General features: G+C 36.6%; 1 protein-coding gene across 5 annotated transcripts in view; it reads right to left on the reverse strand.

Annotated features, from left to right (window-relative positions):
• Window positions 1-23,605, reverse strand: part of Ptprd (protein tyrosine phosphatase, receptor type, D) — a 2,270,506-nt gene that overhangs the window by 1,005,345 nt on the left and 1,241,556 nt on the right. Inside the window, exon 9 of one of the 5 annotated variants that reach the window (XM_030253324.1) lies at window positions 10,315-10,414. The exons of the other annotated variants lie outside the window; for them this stretch is intronic. The gene's annotated coding sequence lies outside the window, so the exon portion shown is untranslated. The remainder of the gene's footprint in view (window positions 1-10,314; window positions 10,415-23,605) is intronic. 5 annotated transcript variants of the gene reach the window in all.

Consider the following 23,605-nt stretch of genomic DNA (forward strand, 5'->3'; position numbering starts at 1 on the left):
CCAAAGCAGTACTACAGACTTGGCAACGATGCTACATGACCCAGCAACCGCATACAACCTCTCATGAAGAACACGAGCATCACCTCAATCTGTTCTTAGCATCACAAAAAAAATGTACTTTTCTTGTGTAAGTTAATTTTTGTATTATACAAAGTAAATCTCAGATTAGATTGTTTTAAGGCATGTTCACATTTTCTCAATTAGAATTCTCAGAAATCAAAGCTTGAGTTGTTGTCACATTTTATAGGTGCAGAGGCAAACAATATGTGTATCTGCATAGTGATTTGATTTTGAGGTCTACTTTCACATTAAACACGTGTGCATGTTAGTAGCTGGCATAATTCTCAAGCCATTTTTCAGAGGCTCATAGTGTGATGAACCCCATCCACATTACCAAGTGCCCTCCCATGAACCTTGCCCTGATTACTTTTTTTTTCAAGTTCTAAATTTTGAAAATTGTTCATGTAGATGTTCAGGGAAACATCATTAATATGCTCAACTTGGCTTTCCTCTCATTCATCTTTTCTTCTTTGGTAATGTTGGATATATAGCCCATGCTGATCTCAAGGTCTTGATTTTCTTGTCTGAGGTGTAAGTTTTGAGATAGAATGCACTAGCATGCCAGGCCCTGTCACTTGACTTTTGTGTTTCCTTTGAGAAAAACAACACCATGATAACATAATCTATATATTGTTTTCTTTATAAAAACATGAAAAATAGTTATTGTAAAATGATGTTTTTTACCTCATGTGGAGAGTTCTAAACCACTTTCTTATCTTATGTTTGGTACTCACAAGTAACATACATGCTGAATGTTGAAAATATATGCCCTTCTTTCAAAATGTGTTCTTACTTTCTAGAATGATATATACACAAAGATGACAAGCACTGAACTATAAAACATATACATGCATAGATATACACAAATATTTGCACACATACATGAACACATATGTACACATATACACATAAACATACATACACACATGTACACACAGACACATACACATAAACACATACATATGCACATATCTCTCATGTATACATATGCTAATACACTACTTTTTTTCAGGTTCCCTTTCTAGGATGTCACACATAGTAGGGACACGGTAAAGTTGAATGACATGTTTGAGGATGGGCATTGAACCATTACAAAGGTAAGACAAAGGCCTATGTATGTAAGAGAGATATCTTATTTGTAGTTCCTAAGTGGGTCCAAGGGGGTTCTGCTTTGGAGTCTATTGTTTAAAATATTTCCAGTGAACTACATCTAATTTCTAAAACAATTTTTATTAGAGTTTTCTAATACTGAAAAAGTTCACATTTGATTTGATTTGTCTTATGGAATATTACATATTTTTGGATTTTAGAATGAGTCAAGGGGAAACTCTTTCGCACTGTTGACTTTATATCAAACATCTGAATAAATGTTGTTTGAAAATAATCTGTAGATTTCTAACACATTTCAAAAGAATCAACTTACCAAACTTAGTTTAAAATGTCATATAATCATGTGAGATAAAGCATAACTCTCAGTGATGTGAATATCTGTAACTACCACAGTCACAGAACAATCTTGATTTTTCTCTGTTTTCATACCTAAATTCTGGGAGCAGAATGTGGCTTTAGGTCTCTAAGGACAAAGTGAGAGTAAGTCATGCAGACAGAGACCCTGAGGTTATTTCCTCATTAGCTATCTGATTGGGACTTGAGTGTCGATTTGATTGCTTCATACTAAGTAGAAAATGTATCATAACGCTACCTCATAGAGAAGGGGACCCATCCTTCTTTGGCTTGGTGACATCCTCACTCTTTCTCTGTAATCTCACTTACCATCCAGTTATAAACTTGGAAGAATGTTAATGTTGGAAGAGGTTGTGTGAGTGCCCTCTGGTGGTCAAAGTTACAGCATACCCTTCAACAAAAAAGTTCGTGCTTGATTGGTCAACCCTTCTTGGATGGTTAACACTTTTTTTTCCCCTAAATTTCATATTGATGTTTTTATAACATACTGATTTAATTGATAGCATGCAAAAAGAAAATTAATTCAATAGTTTTTATCAAACTCCTAATTTTCACATTCAGGAGTCAGTATTTAAATTGTATAAAAATGTATTAGGCTAGATGTGAGGGCCAACTACTAATACCAGTTCTTGGGAGAAAGAAATGGGAGGATCCAAAGTTTGCTTCCAACCAGGGTTATCTGGCAAAACAAAACACAAGCAAAGACAAATGAACAACTGTTACATTTCTATGTGCACTTGGTGAAGTCCTAGATTGGTTTAAAACCATAGGTTGTTGACTCAGCACTACATAGCATGGCTATGGGACTTATTGAAGCCAACCATACCCCTTTCAAAGCAAGAGGTTTGGTTGGTCTCATTGCTTTCCTTATGCCTGTAGTTCAGCTATGGGGGAAAATCCAGGCATTAGTAGCTTGCAAATATTGGATGGCAGATGATCTGGATAAATAAGGTTAGTAATCTCTATCAGTTTCTTTTATCGATTTTTTTACACTGGTTTTTTTGCTTATGTTCATTTTAGCCAGGTTTCTGCCTTTTACTTTTGTTGTTACTGCTTCAGAAAGCATTTATAAGCTAAAACATGGTGTATGTTTTAAATGAGAGCAGAGAAATTAGAAGTAAATCCAATCATGGGCAAGCAAGTTGGCTGATCTGGGAAAGGTTCTTCCTGCCAAGGATAACAACCTCAGTTTGATTACTGAGATAGAAGAAGATAAGCAACTCCCACAAAGTGTCCTCTGATTCCACAGAAGTACTATGCTAAGGCCATACATTCAACATTTAGAAAAGCAAAGCAAAACAAGAAATACACTAGTTTTCTGTGACTACACAATAGCTTCTTAGAAAGTCATCATCTCAAAAGATCTTTTACTCGTTTGTAGCGTTGTAGGCCATAGCTTAAGCTATGCTCATCACTTGGGGGGTAAGAAGGTTGAAACCAAGTTCCAGGCTAAGTCAGGTCATGCTACAGGATTTGAGGAAGCTTGCTTACACACCAAGGTATTAATACAATACCATTTCTATGCTAGAACTAATGACTTCCTTATCCTAATTTTGGATGAAGAAAGCTAATGAATGCTCAAATAAACTAGAGAAAACAAATATATACATATATAGTTAAATGCCAAACAATATAAAGGAAGCAGAGTAATAATAACACACCCTACTAAGACCCAATTAATGAAATGTATGCTAGAGATGACCAAGGTCTTTAAAGTAGAGCAATTACTTTTGGTTTGAATGTGTGTGTGTGTGTGTGTGTGTGTGTGTGTGTGTGTGTGTGTGTGTTTGTGTGTGTGCATTTCATATGCTTAACAGAACTAATAATAGGTTGGTGTGTGAGTAGTGATGTATGTGACTAAGAGTGGATTTAAGAGATACTTTGGGGAATAGGTTTAAGTTACTAACGAGGTGTAATTACTATTATCTGAGATAGGGTAAGCAATAAAGTTTAGGCATTTATCTTTAGATATGTTGCATATGATACATATGTAAATCATATAGGCAGCTAGACAGCTAAGTATGACTTCTGAGACAAAGGAATAATATGGAGTTACACCTTTGACAGTCACTGGCATGGAAAGCATTCCAAGTCACAGGACTAGATAGAAACACAAGGAGAGTCAAAGTTAAAACGAAAACCAGTGACTGAGACTACAGCATTTCAACATTAAGACATCAGAAGTATGATGAAAAATGAGAAGGCAAGATATCAAAAGAGAAGCAAGAATGCATGATATCACAGACATCATGAGAAAAATGGATCAAGGAGAAAAGAGTGATCAACTGTGTCACATACGACCAATAAGATGAAATAAAATGATTCTGAGATGGGTCATTAGCTTGTGCAATTTCAGTACATTGGTGACATGAATAAGGCAAGTGCTGGCTGAATGATAGAAGTAAAGGTCTGAAGAGAAATTAGTTAAGGCAGAGCATGAGAAGAATCATAGAAAGTTATACAAATGATGCCAGGCATTAGCTGTAATGAGCAGTCAAGGAATGGGTTGGTTTGACTGGCACGTAAAAGTGGACAATGGAAAATTATATTCTTTTTAATATGAGAGAATTAAAACCTTATCTACATGGTTAGACAAATAGTCTAGAGACAAGGATGAAGAGGCAGAACTGCTAAAAAGACACCTTTATCATGGCAGTTGAATGGGATCTAGGGAGACCACTTGTTGACCACTATGTGTCTTTTATGATACAACAAATTGATCACAACATAAACAAGCCATATTTTAGGTCACCACATTATTCTCACTATGAAATGCAATAGATATGATTACTCATGTAAAATTTGAATTTGTTAACATCCCATCATAGAAGGAAGATAGGCATTGTCTTCTATCTATGGGGCCAATTCTTCCCTTATGAGCTATGAGCAGGTAATGAGTGCAGGTGAATAAGAGATATTTACTTTAGTGATTATAGGTATGGGCAGATGGCATGCTTCTGTAAATAATATCCTTCATGTGATTCTGAAAGCAACCTTGATTTAAAAAAAAAATCAGATCATCCATGCACAGAATATACATGGAAGTAAAGGTGGGATGAGCTCAGAGAGGATGGAAGCAGCAGGAGTGTGAGGGCATCAGAGTATGTGATGCAATGATTGCAACAAAAATACCTTATATAGATGTGGTAAAATATCATAATGAAATCCACAATAATGTATAAATCACATATGCCAATTTTACCATGAAAATATGTATCACTTAAATAGTTTGAATGAAAAAACCTGGTTTGGGCTCCATGTACCACTAAGGGGTATTTGGAAGGCCTTGTTATCATTATAAACTTAAGTGCATTTTCCTTGTTCACATTCAAGTTCTGTTCCAATATATAATAATGAACGCCATAGCTATAAATTCCTAACTTCTTTCTATTCCTAATTTTTGATCCTAAAAGCTTATGTTCTTTTTGTGACCAAAGAGAACAAATATGAGAGCAAAAGTCCATGGTATTATTAGGTCTGAAATAAGAAAAGCTTCAGGGTTTGGTGAGTTCTTCAAATGGCTTTAGTTAATATGCCTGAGGAAACATATAGATCCTTTTGTTGCTTCCAAATGACCTGAAATGTGGCCAGTAACCTTAGGAGACAGTTTAAGAATCAGACAATAGTTTACAAGTGAAGGAGAGGAAGAGGCAGAGAAATGGAAAACTTAGGTAATACTACCAGACTGCCGTAATATCACAGTGGAATGAGGCTTACGTTTCCTGTTTTTAAAATAAAAAGATTAAATCTCACAGTCAGTCAGGAGGACAATAATGGAGTTTGTTTATAATGATATTGGTTTTTGTTTCCTTCCTTCCTTCCTTCCTTCCTTCCTTCCTTCCTTCCTTCCTTCCTTCCTACCTTCCTTCCTTCCTTTTGTATAGTAATACGTTTATTTGAAAAAGATTGATACAAAATTTTCTGTTCACAATATCCCCATCTCTCATCTCCTCCCAGAAGATACTCCCCCAAAGACCCTATTTATTCAATTTTGTCTTTCAATTTAAAAATAAAACACAAAAAATACAAAATCTCCATTTTTGTCTGTCCTTGTCTTTCTCTGAGTTTCTCTCTGTCTCTCATCACACACACACACACACACACACACACACACACACACACACACACACACACACGCACACACACAGAGAGAGAGAGAGAGAGAGAGAGAGAGAGAGAGAGAGAGAGACCCACACCCACAAACACCAAAAGAAAAAAAAACTATAAAAACACAAAATTGGAAACCAAAATAACACGCAAGAGACAAATAATATGAACCTATATTAAACAGGCATACTCCCATTAAAAGGTATTTAAAGAGTAAACTTGACAGATAAATCTTTCTTACATATTGTAGTTGTATTTTATCTACCATAACTATTTCTGTGTTCAACTTTATGTTAACTCTATTTGCTGAGCCTTGTAAATGTATACTTTTCTAAGAAAAATACTATTTTGGGGGGACCAAGGTGAACTAACTTTTTCCTCTTTCTGCACACAAACTATACAGAGAAAATTATAATTTTATGTAGAACTTTTTGGCATTTTAGAAACAAATAAACCTGTTTCCTGAATAAATTGCCTGAAAAAAATCTGTTGTATCCAAAAAACAGGAGAGAGAACCTGTAGAGACCATGTGGACAGGTTAGGCACGGCCCCCGGTTGAGGAATGGGGCCACTCACCCTTCTTAAAAAGTTAACCAAGAATTGCTCCTGAAATACAAGGACAAAGAATGGAGCAGAGACTGAAGGAAAGGCCATCCAGAGACTTTCCCACTTGGAGGTTCATTCCATATGCAGCCACCAAACCCAGTCACTATTGTTGATGCTAAGAAGTGCTTACTGATAGGAGCCTCATATAGCTGTCTCCTGAGAGGCTCTGCCACAGCCTTACCAATACAGAGGTAAATGCTCACAGCCAACCATCAGACTGAGCACGGGACCCCAATGGAGGAGTTAGGGGAAGGACTGAAGAAGCTGAACAGGTTTGCAACCCCATAGGAAGAACAAGAATATCAGCCAACCAGACCGCTCCCAGGGACTAAACCAACCAAAGAAGACATATGGAGGGATCCATGGTTCCAGCTGCATAGGTAGCAGAAGATGACCTTATCTGGCATCAATGAGAGGGGATGCCCTTGGTACTGTGAAGGCTTGATGCCCCAATATAGGGGAATGCTAGGGCTGTAAGGCAGGAGTGGGTGGGTGGGTGGAGTTGTACCCTCATAAAAGCAGGGGGAGGAAGGGATGGGGGTTTTTGGAGGGGAAACTGGGACATTTGAAATGTAAGTACATAAAATAAACAATAAAAAAATTGAAAACTGAGTTTTTGGGTGCTCTGCCACAACTTGTTTTATCCTCATTTACCTCTATTTAAAAAGCTTTTGTGGATACATTTGATATGCTTATTTTCTTCACGTATTATAAACTCTTTATATCCAGTCTTGTCTCACCTTTAAAATGTAGATGAAAATAATGCAAATTATGCAATACTGTTTCCATTTCCCAGGTACTTACATTAATTGATTTTTAAGAGGTGTGTATAATTTTTGATGATTCAAGTGTAATTGTTTTCTATAATTAAATCATAGTAAGGAATATAGATGTAGTGATGTGTGGGTATAGAAATTTATATCTGCATTTTAAAGGTTTATTTAATTTATGTGTATAAATGTTTTGCTTGCTTGTATGCCTGTGGGCAATGTACATGTCTGGTAGAAGTGGAGAGCAGAAGAGGGTATCAGATACCCTGGAAATGGAGCTCTAGATAGCTGTGTTTCATTCTATGGCTGTTGGGACCTGAACTCAGGTCCACTGGAAGAAAGGTTAGTGTTCTTAAATGCTGAGTTATCTCTCCAGTTCCTATACAATAGCTTAATAGTTTAACACACTAGCTTCAGTTCAAACAAGGTGAATTTAGAAAATTATTTTGACATTGCAGTGAGCTAAAAATTAAAAGGAGTGTCAACTATTTGTTTCCAAAGAGAACCCTTCCAGTTCTCCATGTGCTTCTGAAAATAGTACAGTGAAATACACTGATTGTCACAAAAGATTTATTGATTCATTTTTCAGAAAGCTCACTTGTCCATAGGCTTAGCTATAGTCATCACAAGAGTCCTGGCAGAGGCCAGCAGGACTAGGATAACAGGTAGAGAAGGGCCACTGCCTGGATCTGACTTGGACTTTGTAAGTAATCCAGTGACTTTGTTTTGAGCACCACTCAGTAAACTGCTCATTGATTAATTGCATTGTTGTGTAGGCAAGCTAAGAAAAGTGAAGTTCTAGTTCATGGATGCCCGTATTCAAAGATGACTGCCGCCCATCTACCACTGCATTTCGATTAATCCACAAGCTGTGGGAAGAACACAGGACTTCACGGTAGGAAACACCATCTCCTTCAGGTTCGGCTGCACTTGCATTCAATATGAATGTTCTGCAAATTATGAGGTGGAATAGCTAAGGATCCCAGTATAGACAGCCATTAACTCAAACTGTGAATATTGGTTGTCAACTGAGAGTCAACAAATGTCGACCTTAGGGTGGCAACTTTTCCTTCATTGCATGAACCTAATCAACATTGAATCTTCCAGTATTCTATAAAATGTACTATCCAATTAGAAAATAAGCTTTTAAAAATCGAGGTCTAGGGTTAAAATCTCATTTAAACTGCATTAGTCTAAATGTGGCTTTGGGCTGTTTATATTAGCTGAAGCTATTTATGATTTCTCTAAAGGAGAAGAAAGGACACTTTGGAGACTACAGATAAATTGATTTAATGGTATGCATGAGTTCACATTCAATTTCTGTAAAAATAGCCTCTGACGGGAGGTTGTAAAGATTTTTGACAAAAATCACTGTTCGTCTCAGTCCTGACTCTGTAGTGACGCTGTTTGCAAACACACAGCTGAAGAAGCTTCCAGAAGTATTGCTGATGCACAGCAATTATTATTGCCCAAATTAAGCTGAATTCAGAGCCCTCTAAGCTTCATCACTATTCACGTGAAAGTGTGATTTCAATTCCTAGCCCCATTCTACTCTTTAGGGAACTATACAGCTTCATCGTAAGCTAATTTGCTTCAGATGGCTTTCCTAATCAGATTGTATTTGATGCTGATTGGATGTCTGGATTGGCATTGGACTCAGCTTGAATTTTAGGGTTCCATGCTTTTGTTTACTCAGCAGGTATACTCAATGCCTACCAGGGGGAGGGCGTGTATTAGGTTCATCTGAGGTCAAGAAGGAACTCTCAAGGTTCCTTCCTATCTCCACATCTTATAAACTATAATGTGCACCCCATTTTGGCATCCCATAGTTGTTGCAATGTTTTGCCTATCTTCTCAGATAGTCTCTCCTGACAGTGATTCAATAATTGGTTACCATCCATTACCCAAAAGTAAAAATTGTCTGTCTTCACTCTAGCTGTCACAATTCTAGCCAAGTCAATAACATTCTTCATATGCAATATTTATGTTCAGTTCACAGCATTTAGGTTTTAAGTCTCTCCTTAATGGAAGCTAGTCTAAAAATCAGACAGTTTGATAGTTCCAATTCTGGACATTGGCTAGCTATAGAACACTATTTCCTGTAGACTGACAGTTGGGTGATAGAAGGGGAAACAGAAGACTGGCAAAGCCATACAGAAAAAAATGAAAATAAGTTAGCTTTACCTAATTAAATAAAAACAAGGAAAAGCAAGCAGATTAGATATTGAAAACATTAGCTTAGATCTGAACAATATGAAGCAAGTTTGCTGCATACACATTTCTGAAATATTATTTCTAACATGAATTTCCTGAAATAACTGTCTGAAGACTTAGGGACTTCATTAGAGCAAGTTTGTGATTAGCCAGTGTTCTTCCCTTGAATACTGACAGCGAGTGTGTTTGAGTTCATTGGTATCATTTCTGAATAGATCTGTTGAGAAACCATTGAGGAGAGACAGAATGGTAATAAAAAATACTGGACAATTAGCCATTTGACAACATCATTTGATGATGTAAGTATAAATTAATACACAGGTAGTGTGGCCACCAGAGAGAAAACAAGAAGATGGCAGATTAACTAAAACAGTACCTGGCCCAGGATTGCAAGGTTTCTTTGTTTAGGGCAGCACATTACTCAAGGCATTGTTAAAGCTATATAGCTGATGAAACTTTGGTGTTTAATGATAAGAGAAGGTGTCCAAGCTTATTATGTAGAAAAATATTTGATAAGCCAACACAATTATGATATTTTCATTGTTCCTCCGATCAGGCACCCAGTTGTCTTATAAACTGCCTGCCCTTCCAAGAGAATGATGAACACAAGAGAGTTGCTATGCAGAATACATGTGACAGGGTTAATAATATCTGAAATTTGGTCCAAAATTTGTATCCATGAAATATTCAATTTATTCTGTACATGAGAGCACCGTTTTTTAAATCACAGTTACTGATGGTTTGTTTAAGTGCCCTTTAGTAATTTTGTCTTTAGAAGGACAGGTAATTTGAGGGTCACCATTGGTTGAATGCTTAGAACAAAATCCTAATAGAAACTAAAATGCCCATATAATTTTTCTTATTTTAAAAGATCAAAATGCCAAATATTCTCATTCAGTTCATATAATGTATTGCAACCAGCGATACTTTCAAACATGTGTATTTGGCCAAGTTGTATTAGTGTTTATTAAAATTCTATAACTTAGGTGAACCTTGAGTCTGTGGAGATAGTGAGAGCATTGGCTATGCAAGCAGTAAGATCTGATTTCGAATTCCCAACACCCATACAAAAGCAGGTCATGGCTTTACCTACCTAGGGCCCTAGTATCTGGAGGCAGAGTCAGGAGAGGGTCTCAGTAGGTCCTGGAGAGTCAGGCTTGCAAAAATAGGCGAGTTTCTGGTTTAGTGAGAGACTTTGAATAAAAATAAGAAGAAAGGGAATAGTGTAACCAACTGATGTCCTCCTGCATGTAGGTGCTCACAAACAGATGTGTACATTACCACCACCCTACACATAAATAATAAGGTAAACAAAATTTAAAAAGAAAGATGAAATGTTACTTCTGAATTTATATCAATTTGCCTGTCCGATATTGAGTCTTCCCTTGAATACTGAAATCTTATACGTGATAACTTTTGTTCAATTTTTTTTTCTTGAAACTTTTATTACTTATCTACTGCCATGACAATTCTGGTTTTGATATTGTACCATCAAACCCATGTGTAAATACTTTCTCAAACCAACTTAGAAGGTTTGATTTCTACTATGGTGCTCTCTCTATTATAACTGTGATGTCAACTATTTGTAAAGCTGGGGTGAGTTCATGACATCCATGAAGTTCTTTTAGAAATGATCACATAGGCATGAACAAGAATCAAATATCCTACCATCATTGACCTCCTTTGAGTATCTTCAATACTTACCCATTCAACAAGATAATTCACAAATCCTTTTAGAAGAGCCAACATTAGCCATTTTTGTGTTTGAGCTTAACAAATTTGTCTATGAACATAGTGCACACTATTTTGTTTTTTGAATACTGAGAGAAATTAAACTCCAGTCTTTAAGTGACTTGGAAAAAATATTTCAATTTTGTAAAAGAAAAGGAGAGAAGATATATAATCGGTAGTAACTTTTATCATATATTATCTTCTTCAAACTACTTTATAATTATTGATTCAATAGCACCAGATCAATAACTACAAATTCTTCCTTTAATGTAAGTAAATACACGGACATATGAATCACAAGTATGTTACACACACAAAGTGTTATATTAAGAAAACATATTGCTGAATTTTCTTCCTATTTTACAAAGAGACTGCATTAAAAATTACAAGCTAACTGCAGATAGTGACACAGCATGATAGCTGGAGTTCAAGAATGATACGGTTCAGGGATGACATGTATGAAAGGAAGACTGTAGTCCCTTGTGAGCTTTCATCTTTAACACTGTCAGAAAAAAAATCAGCTAACGTGTCTTGTGTAACTTCATTTCCAAAAGATGTATGTCTCAGATGACAAAAAGGGGCAAACTTTATGTTCATGAAATTCACACCAATCCTAGGTAAAATGGTTTCTGAATCTCAGTGGACTACATGCATGTACAGCTTATCAGTGAGCGTTGTAAAGCTCTGTGCTATTTTATACACTATATAGTATTATTTTCTCAATAGAATATGAAATAAATGATTAATTATTAAGCTTAATATGTTGTCTTTTAAAGTAACACTACAATTCAGTTATACTTTTTATTTTATAGTTTTGCAAATATACAGTGATGTGAAAAATATGTAAACTGGTTAAGCATAAGGAAGTGGTGGTGGTATATAAACTTAATTCTAACACTCAGGAGGCAGATGTAGGCAGATCTCTGTGAATTTGAGGTCAGCCTGGTCTACAAAGTGAGTTCCAGTTCAGCCAAGGCTGCAACTCTCAGAAACCCCCTCTTGAAACAAACAAATAAACAACAAGAACAACAATACAACAACAAAATAAAATCCTCTGGGCTGTTCAGAACATTCTGTGGGTAAAGGCATTTGCAGGCAAGCATGATGACCTGAGTTCAACTCCTGAGTCCATGTGTTAGAGGAGAGAAGTGACCCTTTCAAGATAACCTCTGACTTCCCTCCGAGCACTGTGGCAGATGTCTTCTGCCCATTTTTAATAAGTTTAAAAAAATTAAAGTGTTTTTTAAGATAAGAACAGACAGATCTACTCTATCAAAGGCTATTTGCCATTCTCATTCTTGATTCTTTTCCTCCAGTGTTCTAGGAATATATTAATGACCAGAAGAACAATGAGTCAATCATCCTTAACTTCTCTGTTTTCTCTGCATTGATAGTTGGGAAGCACATCTTTGTGTTTGGTGTGTGTGTGTGTGTGTGCTTGTGCGCGTGCGCGTGCATGTGTGTGTGTGTGTGTGTGTGTGTGTGTGTGTGTGTGTGTGTGTGTGTGTTTCAAAATAGAAATTGCAAGACCATAATGCTGACTGTTCTACATATCATTATTAAGGCTCATATAAATCTGTGCTCTATGGTGAGTCACAAAGCCCGTGGATAAGGAGTCAATACTGTGCAGTTACAGACAGCACAGAATTCCAGACTAAAGGAGCAAAAGCACATGATGTTCAACGAACACTTTCTATGTTTTCCTAAGAAATTAGATGTACAATACTAATGATAACAAGCCTTCATTTGAAGATTATGGAAAACACACGTCAATCACAAATTTCTCGAACATTGGAGAACATTGGCCTTAAATTTTTGTGGGTAGAGTTGACTCTGTTTAAAGTGAAGATGTCAGCACAGCTGATAAAGCTGAACTACATAGAGCTTTCTGGCTGAAGGGAGATGTATTGACAGGCAGGTAGAGTCCGGGCCTGAAGAGAGGTTTTCAGCAGCCTTTCCAATAGGGATCAATCTAGGTTCCCTGCATAGGCCAGTGAGTTTTCACAAGCAAAAGCTTAAAAGCGTTGTTTGGCTGCTTGCGGCACAGTTAAGAGAACTTACATCTAGTGTTAATAAATGGCCTGATTGATGTTGATGTTTAGTTATTCAATATGAATGGGAGTTTTAGGCACTCTTGTCTCATTACCTCAACTACAAACACTATGCTTTGCAATTCAGTACATCTTCACTTTGTTTACCATAAGGCCTTTTGGAGAAAGTAGCCACTGAAGGCTGTCTGTATTTTATATCTTAAATCACATTACCAGTATGATGCCTAAATTTTCACATGCAGCATTTCTGATCCAGCTCCATAAATCTGTATTAAATTGGCAGGAACTTTACCTTGATAATAGATATATAGATTCCAAAATAATAAGCATATTTTTTCTATTGTGGAATTAGCCTAGCAACACATATCTATATGTATACAAACTCTTTGTAGACATGCAGCCATTAATAATTTATGTGCCAAGCTTTGTTCTACATATATTAGATTATAGCAATAAAGGAGCTATCAAAGGAATCTCCCTGAAAGGCTTTTGCATTCTAAAACAACCAATAAGACAAAATAAACATGCCAAAGAGACAAAGAAAAATTCTCTAATATTATTCCTAAATGTTAGGAAAGAAATCATATTTTAAACCTTAGGCGATATGACTCCAACAAAAGTCATTGAAACCGACAACTGAGAAGAGAGTTGTGCAAATTTATGAAAAACAGAAGGGAATTCCCATGGTTCTATCCACAGCAACAGTGTTCCAGGATAGACAAAGGAAAAGAGAAAAGGTTGGCAGGTACTGGGGCAGAGGCACAGTATAGACTATACTGGGCACAGACGGAACAAGGATAGGTAGTAGATGAGAGTAAGGAAATGACAGAAGGAGGAAGAATGACGAATGAGATGTTCCTGTATATACACCTATGGAAGCAGTGAGGTTGGGATGTAAGCAGTAAAAAAAGGCATGGAATACAATCAGACTAAATTTTTGAAGATTTTATCTGTGCTGTGAGCAATATTTGGTGTAGACTGAACAATGGCATGAAATAGATATGTAGGAGACCCTTCCAGTAATGTAATTAACATCTGACGGTGGCTTAGGAGAGTGCTGAGAAGTAGCAAATTCTGAGGTACAGATAGCACATTGACTGTATAAGTCACAGCTGTCTGGTGGACTGGGTACATTGTCACTGAGAATACTCAAGGGCGACTTGCATCAGGCCTGAGAAACAAAACAGAAGTTCTTTTTATAAATTGTTAGTGTGCACTGAAAATTATATATTACAATTTGGATAATATTTTTTAAGTCTTTTAGGATAGAACAGCTGCCATACAGTACTTCTCTTCTGTCCTTTATAGCTGAAAATGCTAACTTAGCCTCCAATCAATTAGGAAAGTTTGAAACATGCCATTAGAATGTCAATTACAAATATTACTTCATAAAGAGAATTAGCCCTATCAAATAATAAAGAGACTCTACACAACAAAAGCAATAATGACTTCATCATGCAGTGATGTTGTAAATGGTTGTCTGGTTCGCTTCTCCCTACTTTTATCCATTCTGAGTGTTTACCTGAACTGTAGCATTGGTTGAGGCAGTTCTCAAAAGTTCCAGTTAGAAAAGTGTGACACCTTGACTATAACCAAGTGCACTACTGTTCACAGCGTATGGAAGACATGCTAATCAAATGACCTTCATTGACATACATGCTTTTAGAAAACTACAGCAAAGATTATAGAATATTAAACAAGCTGAAAAAATTACTGTGGGCAGAACCATCAAAACTTTGGATTTTTTTTTTTTTTTTAGTTTTGTTTTGTTTTTTGTTTTGTTTATTTTGTTAATTTTGTTTGTTTGTTTGTTTTCTGTCTGGAATTCTTTAATTTATTCCACTTTCTCTGTGAGTGTCCAAGACACAATTGTGTCATTGATAGCCTTGGATTTCAAGCAATAACTCTTGCAGTGGTGTTGGCATTCCTTCTACACTCTGACCAACAGTTACCTAACAACAGGCAGGTAGGGCTGGCTTTTGATAAAAGGGACTTTTTGTCTTCTCTGATTCTTTGAACTCACTGACTCTTCTGTCTCAAACCCACTTTTCCTTGTCTTCCCTCCCGCTCCCCTCTCTCTTTCCACATGTTCCTGGCTGCCTCTTCTTTCTCCCTCTCCCTCTCCCTCTCCCCCTCCCTTCTCCTTCTCCCCTCCCCTCCCCTCCCCCTCCTCCATCTTTCTCTGTCTTTCTGTCCTTCTTTGTCCCCCCTTTTTCTCTGCCTCTACTTCCTTAATTCCTCTTCCCATGTCCCAAATAAACTCTATTCTATACTAGACCTCTCTTATGGCTGGTACCTCGGAGGGAGGGATGCCTCAGCATGGATCTGCGGAGATACCCCTCCCACCACACCATTCTGTACTCTATAAAACATATCCTGGTCTTCATTAGCACAACTAGTGGAGTGTTTGAACTCTGAAGTAATACCACATAATTTAGGAGGAAATGCATGTAAAGCTCAATCCTAGCATTTGGGAAGCAGAATTAAGAGATGGACACAAATTAGAGACCAGCCTAGTCCATATAAGTTCCAGATCTAGACCAGTCAGAGTTAAGTAGTGAGACCCCCCCCCCCCCACATTATCTCCAAACAAAACAAAGCAAAACAACCCACCACCTCATTTGATAAACATATTGGGGCCTTGTCGCAAAAACAAAACCATAAAAAATACATGTAACTTACTAGTTAGAATTACAATAAGTATATAGTTGTAATAAATATCATTTTGATATGAATGTAGCATTGAACCTTGTTGATATTGACATGTAACATTTCTGAAGCAATCATTAAAATGGCTTTCTCTTAAGCACTAAAATAGATAAATAGTGTGGTTGTAACCTGAGGATAAAATTTCTAGGAATAATTATGTTGCAGACAACCATGAGATTATATTTATGAAAAAAGATCTGTAAAATAATAAACTGAATGATAATTTCACTAACAAATAAAAATACCAAAGGTGTCATCGGATCTATACCTCATTCTGGAACCTTAGCTTTCAGTGTTAGGATGTTTTTAAACAGGAATCCTTTTGATTATTTATGGGATGTTTTATTTTCTCTTTGAAAAGTATTGATTTTGAAGCCTTATAAATAAACAGCTCTGACCTATCTATTTGTGAATCATTGAGAGCAGGCTGCCAATGAACATCAAATGATTTTCATTTCCTGGAGGTGAATCTTATTGATGAGAAAGCAAAAGAAAGGGAACATCATGTATAATGCCACATGCAATTCCTAGAATTTGGCATTTGGAAAGAAGGTGTGTCGTGATGAGAAGGCGGCACTTTTGGAATTTTACAGGGAACCACAAGCTACAAAACAAGCCAAAACAAAGTTCACAGGACACAGAACCAGTTAACCCTGCCCATATCAACTATGTTTCTTATGTAATGGTGATTATAATATGTGAATTTATACAACTTTAAATAAATTATTAAGAATATGAAAATACTTTTTAGGTGAATAAAAACAGATTAAACCAAGAAGAGATAAAATAAGATATTTTGTTTTCAGGAAATGGCCATTCAATAAAAACAAAACAGAGCTAAATATATTTAGGATAAAATGAAATCATGAAAGAATATGAAATCCTTTATTTTATAAAGATAAACTAAGAAAACTGATATAGTCAATGTTACAGTGGATTTGGAGCAAATTATGTAGCCTCACATACAATTTTATATTTTGATAAGATGATATTAACTTTTTGTACTAGAAAGAATTAGAGTTTGTATAAATTATAATATGATAAGGTTATTAGGAGGAAAACAAATAATATTAGACAAACGTATCATTTCAAGACAACGGTGTATTAGGTGGTTTTTAGAAGCAAGGTTCTATGTAACCAAGGCTGCCTACCTCCTGATTGCTGGATAACTGCCTGTGTCATGACACCTAGTTTATTTGATGCTGATAGTTTACCTCAGGGCTTCCTGCATACTAGGCACACTCTCTACCAACTGAGCTATGTCCCTTGCCTGAGTTTATTGGATTATTTAAGAGTTTGCACTAAACAAAAAGACACACGTACAAGAAACCTTGAAAAATGTGAAAATTTTCAAAGTTACTTACTAAGGGAAGAAAATGGTTAACTATATAGAGATTTTAGCCTAAAATTATTTCTTGTATAATGAGTGCATTTCAAAAATAAATAGTATTACCAATTAAATATGCAATTTTACTATCAATTTTGGAAATTTTAAAAATTATATTTCTTTGGACAGTCTGTATAATTTAGTAGAGTTCTAAAGTATAATACAATTGAATGGATACCTTGGAAACTTTGCTACCAATTCATACCGTGCTGAGAAATTATATCCTAGGACTTTCCAGAGGTGAGCTATTCTCATTAACACTGACAGAGAAGAGATTAGACAAGAAAACAGCTACTATGTCTAGGAACAGGGAGGACATCATTCATTCACACATATTCGAAATTAAGTATAATTTGAGAAGCAACGTGAACACTAAATTGCAGCCATAAGGACATGTGACTTTAGTACACTCCAGTTTTCACTTGTTCTGGCTTCCTAGCATACGTTAATAAGGTCGACTTTCTGTCTTTCTCCACGCTGTCATTTGGAGGCTTACTGGAATGCTTAGCGTTTTAATATTCCAGATGAGGAATTGAGTAGGACTTACATAGACCTAAGTGGAGGGACACCTCAGTTATTAAACTGCTCAGCATATACCCCCTGCCTTTACTTAGGATCTGAAACATGCTCCAGATGCCCCCTTACTTCAGTTTGGAAATATAGTTGCCAAACTCTTTGCAAACTTTTATTTTTATGTTTCAACTCTCCAAAACAAAATGACTGATCAGAGTCCCTACACTACAGATTTGACCTATGTGTGCATATCCCTCTCTCCTCCACTTGCTATTGAGTTTGTTTAACTTACTCGAGCCTTAGATTCTTCAGCTGTGGAAGTTCTGGCTTAAGCTGCATATGACTCAGAGATTGATCTAAACCAAAGTGTAATGCGACAGCACAAATCTGGCACGGACAAGCTACAGAGGGCAATCAGTATTAGCTCCCTCATCCTTATTGATTTCCATCTACTGTGACATTCTGAGCAATATTGCTATTTGCTCCTAGGCTGAGCCAGTCACCATAGCAGTGATTTTCACACGGGCCAGCTGAGAACTAAAGCCTTTGGGGAGTAATGTTAGAACAGTGGAGGGATGGTGAGAAATTTGAAAATCTTAATATCCTATTTTACAGGGAGCAATAGAAATCAGAGTCGTGGACTAGTGTGAATTGGTGCTAATCACACTGTGACTAAAGTGTAATCAATGAAGCATAAGGAAAAAAAAAACAGTTCTGCCTTTAGGTATTATGACACTGATGGAAAGAATGTTAGTGGAGTGACTTAATGAACACCCTCAATTTGGATAAATCTTAGAACTGTCTCACTCTCCAGTGGAAAACCAGCCTGAAACCTCACTTATGTGACCCGGAGTCTCCATGTCTTTGCAAACTCTCAACATTACTGCATTTGCCATCATTCTCTTTCGAGTAACCAACTTCCTGGTTTATGTTTCTAGCCACAAATCTGTTTTTCTGGAGATCATGCCTCCAGAGAAGCTGCACAGTATAGTGGTCAAAACAGGACATAAGACCCACAGCATTTCAGTGTGAGAGCCGGATCTACAGTATTCATAATATTGGGCAGTTAGGAATAGTCTTACATTTCAGTGTTGTGGCTAGGTGGTGTGACATTTTTCCTGAATTTATTTGGTTTTTGGAATATTTTCTGTGCATGTACTCATGTGAATTTGTGTGTGTGAGTTCATATATACTCAGCTCTGTGTGTACATGTGAATGCATATATGTGTAGAGGCCAAAGGATTGTCTCAGATATACACTTTTCTTCTTTTGGGAAAGGCCTGGAACTTGTTAAGCAGACTAAGGTTTCTGGTCAGTGAGATTCAGGGCTCTGCCTGTCTTGGCCTTCCTAACACTGGGGTCACAGTGCACCCCAACACATTTAGCCAAGTGTAGATAATTTTTATATACATAATATTTCCTGAAGTCTACAAACATTTTGGAACTATTTGTCATTATTGTTTGAATGTTTCTCCTTGTCTGTGCAATATACTATTGCATAATTAGTACATAAGAACAATAGAAATAAATTGTTTTACAGATTTTGGAGGTCAGAAGCAGAAAAGAAGCTACATAGGACTACAATCAAAGTGTGAGCAGAGAGAGGGAGAATGCACTGCTTGTCACTCTGAGGTCACAGTATCTGCTTCTATCATCACAAAGCCTCTGCTCTTCTTTGCTTAGATGTCTTGCCTCCATCTGATAACAGTATGTGTGATGGAAGTCTCGGTTGGATAATATAGGGCAATCTCTCTACTTCAAAATGTTTAATTACAACTGCAATGATTATTTAAGTTAAGAGTCACTGACACCAAAGATTATGAAGGACTAAAATATCTTTGAAGTCTTTTCTCAGCCCATACAACCTCCTAAATATCATGCTAAATTATTTATAAATTCATCATCTGTTTGTGGACTCCATACATATTAAGAATATAATATTTAATCATTTATAATGCAAATATTTCTCTAAATTGGTCTTTTGTTTTTAATTGTGCTCATAGCTTGAGCCATTGTAAATATTTTCTTAATGCTAATAAGACATTGGAGAAAAATGAAGCATTTCAAATGGATTAAATCTTAGTTGTTAATACAAAAGAGAGTAATCTTATTCTTGCTAGGTTAAGAGTTTTAAGTCGTAGTAAAGGGTAGATGATGGCTGCCCATTTGGAGTGTTATCCTGTTTATTTAAGATCTATTAAAACAATCTCTATACTCTCAATAATGCACTTGCCTAAAAAGTATGCAAGCCTCATAATGCACTAAGCATGGCCTTGAGTGTCTTCATTCTTGTCTTTTGCTTGACTTATGTACTTTCATGGGCTTAAGACCAACTATCAAACTGTTACTATAGACATAATGGTGTACAGTCACTAAAATGTTCATAGAAGAAGCATTAAAGAAACTTGTATGTGGTTATTGTAAAAGATTTCTCAAAGAATTGAATATTTTGAAATGAATTATTCCATAAAGAGAATAAGTCATGGTGGGAAGGAATATTTTGGAGTATATGCGCAAAGGGATATAGGAGTTGGGCAGATATGATCAAGATCCAAATGTCATGCCATGCAACTGTCATGAAATTGTCAAAGAATAAATAAAAGCATCCCAAGATATCAAGTGATATCTTTGATTGTTAGAAATTTAAGAAAAAAGTATCTCAGATAAAATACAGGTATAACAAAAGACTTGCTTGTACTCTGTGTGTGCATGTGGGGCAAGTAAATATATCTTTAAAATAAAACTTTTAAGAAATATTTTATGCCAGGTGGTGGTGGCGCACACCTTTAATCCTAGCACTTGGGAGGCAGAGGCAGGCGAATTTCTGCCTGGAACTCAGCCTGCAGAGTGAGTTCCAGGACAGCCAAGACTATACAGAGAAAACCTGTCTCGAAAAACAATAAACGAACAAACAAAAAGAAATATTTTATCTGTTTTAGAAATTTACTATATCGTATCTGAAACACATGTTTAATGGAGTTTATAACAGCCAAAGTTGTAAGTCTTATCTGTATCTATATCTATATCCATACCCAGATCCATATTTGTATCTATATCCAGATCTATAAAATTGCTTGTAACACACACACACACACACACACACACACACACACACACACACACACACATATATATATATATATATATATATGTATATACATATATATATATATATATACAGAGAGAGAGAGAGAAGATACAGAAAAATATGCTGAGTGAAATAAAGAAAACAAGAAAGGCACTGGCTTAGCCTCATATGAGACAGCTATAACAGGGTCCCTTCAGCAAAATCTTTCTGACATATGCAATAGTGTCTGGGTTTGGTGACTGATTACAGGATGGATCCCTGGGTGGGTAGTCTCTGGATAGTTCATCCTTTCGTCTTAGCTCCAAACTTTGTCTCTGTAACTCCTTTCATGGCTATTTTTTCCCTTTTCTAAGGAGGAATGAGGTATCCCCTCAAGTCTTCCCTCTTCTTGATTTTCTTGTGTTTTGTAAATTGTATCTTGGGTGTTCTATGTTTCTGGGCTCATATCCACTTATTAGTGAGTGTGTATCTAATGACTTCTTTTGTGATTGGATGCTCACAGTCATCTATAAGATGGAACACTATGGAAAAGCTAAAGAAAGCATCCAAGGAGCTAAAGGGGTCTGCAACCCTATAGGTGGAACAACTATATGAATTAACCAGTACCCCCAGAGCTCATGTCTCTAGCTGCATATGTATCAGAAGATGGCCTAGTCGGTCATCATTGGGAAGAGAGGCCCCTTGGTATTGCAAACTTTATATGCCCCAGTACAGGGGAATGGCAGGGCCAAGAAGCAGGAGTGGGTGGGTAGGAGAGCAGGGCAGGGGAAGGGTATAGGGAACTTTCGGGATAGCATTTGAAATGTATATAAAGAAAATATCTAATTTTTTAAAAAAAGGAAAAAGAAAGGACTAATGTTATACATGCTATTTGTCTAAGGTCTCCAGAGCAACCAAATTCACAAACAAGAAGCAAGTGGTGGTTGCCAATGACAAGAGAGAAGGGTAACTCTTCAATCAGTGCAGAATTCAGTCTGGGCATGGACAGAGTTTTGGAGCTCAGCCATGAGAACGATGGCCCAGAGGTGCTGAAGCAGTCAGTGTCAGTAAACTGCAGCATTAAAGGGGTTAAATGGTGAATTTTATGCTATGTATATTTTTCTACAGTAAAATAAGATGGAATGTGACAATTGAAGGAGTATCCTTGTACGGTTACATTATTCAATCATTTTCATGGTATGAAGCTTAAGGGTTCTGAAATTGCTTATCATCATTAGATCCTAATATTTTATTATACTGATTCATTTTTATTATATGACATATTTCAGTCCTCGAAACGCCTGAATTCCTCTTTTCAGTGTGTAGGCTTGCAAAGTCTTTCTTGCAGTAACTTACGTTTAAGGTGTGTAAGAGACCGTGCTTCCCATGCTCATGCCTGGGATTCCTTAACCACGGAATTGTTTCAGGAAGTTCTAGCTTGTTTTCAGACGAGGATTACGAACAGGGAATCCCTCCTTTATCAAGGAACTTATGTTTCAAATCACAATATGAATGCAAGTACTTTGTAAACTGTACTAAGTTTCTCTTTTAATGCTTGCTAAGATTGGGAGAGAAAGAGTCTATGTCTCAGAAAGGAGTCTAATATTAACGAAAGAAAATATTAACAGATTGTTCAAATGCTTTAATGGTGCCAAAAGATCAGAAAAGGACCCCTTGGACCCCTTATTAGGAAGTGACATTCACTCAAATCTTAGCATAAAACAAAACTCAAAAGGCCAACTCTAATGAAAAATGGGGTCATGCACAGAGCATGGAATATGTGTTCTTCATGTTCCTTAAGGAACACTGAAATCACATTTTATTAAATGCCAAGAATGTGCACAAGAAAAATTGTGGACTGAAACCAAATTTTAGATCTGCACCCAATACATACAAATGAAATCTCCTTTCTGATTTAAGATCAAACTAGATATATGATAGAGAATCGATGTCAGCCATTTTATCATAGAGATATTTTCAAGCAAACGTGGACATACACTTGTTCAGAGAACTGTTTCAGCTCTAGTCATGACTAGTATACACGTGTGCATATACATTCATATACAGAAACAGATCTGAAATACTGTGCATAAGTCAGAAGAATAAAAACCACACAAGGATGAAGTAGAAATTCCCCATGAATAGCAAGTACCTTTCTTTCTAATTTGCTCCTGGTATCAAAAATGGTACAAAATATGTCCATGTGACTCTCAGCGAACTGTCCTCCAGAAGACCCTGGTTTTTAAAAGTTGGACTGTGTCACCTACTGTAGAGCAGGAAGAAGGATGGTGACAGCTTGAGTTTGGGAAGGCTCGGTACTGAGCAATTCACTGCATTGTCTCAGTTCATACAGGTAGCTCTACAGGTGACATAATTCCCTATCTCACCAGAATCTTCTGGAGGATAGTGTGGAGGTTGCACATTCTAACACCTACATTTGGCAGACAATTCTTCTGATTTAATCAGCATATCCCTGGTGAGCGTGAAACACTCTTTTCTAAGGTTGCTCACCTGCACTGTGGCTTCCTACCTACGGTCTTCGCTTTCTCTGTTAATTATTTAACATTGTTCATTATCTTGGAAGATAATTTTTCACTAACAATATTTTTCACGTTAGTGTCATTTCTTTCCTGTTTCGAGATTTCCTGCTCATGAAATGGGCTTCATTAGTAAGTCAGGGATCATGCTTTGTGTGTGTGTGTGTGTGTGTGTGTGTGTGTTTGTTTGTGTGTGTGTGTGTGTGTGTGTGTGTGTGTGTGTGTGTGTGTGTGTTTGTGAGTATCTGAACAGTCCATCCTGTGCCTCTTGTGTCAGGGATATTCATTTTGTATTAAATTAATATGTCATCATCTGTAGTTAAGCAGAATATTGCCTTATTATTTGGCAAAATATTCTAACTGTTAAATTTAAGAACAAAGAATATTAT

The sequence above is a fragment of the Mus musculus genome, chromosome 4, assembly GCF_000001635.26.
Source record: "Mus musculus strain C57BL/6J chromosome 4, GRCm38.p6 C57BL/6J".
NCBI lineage: Eukaryota > Metazoa > Chordata > Mammalia > Rodentia > Muridae > Mus > Mus musculus.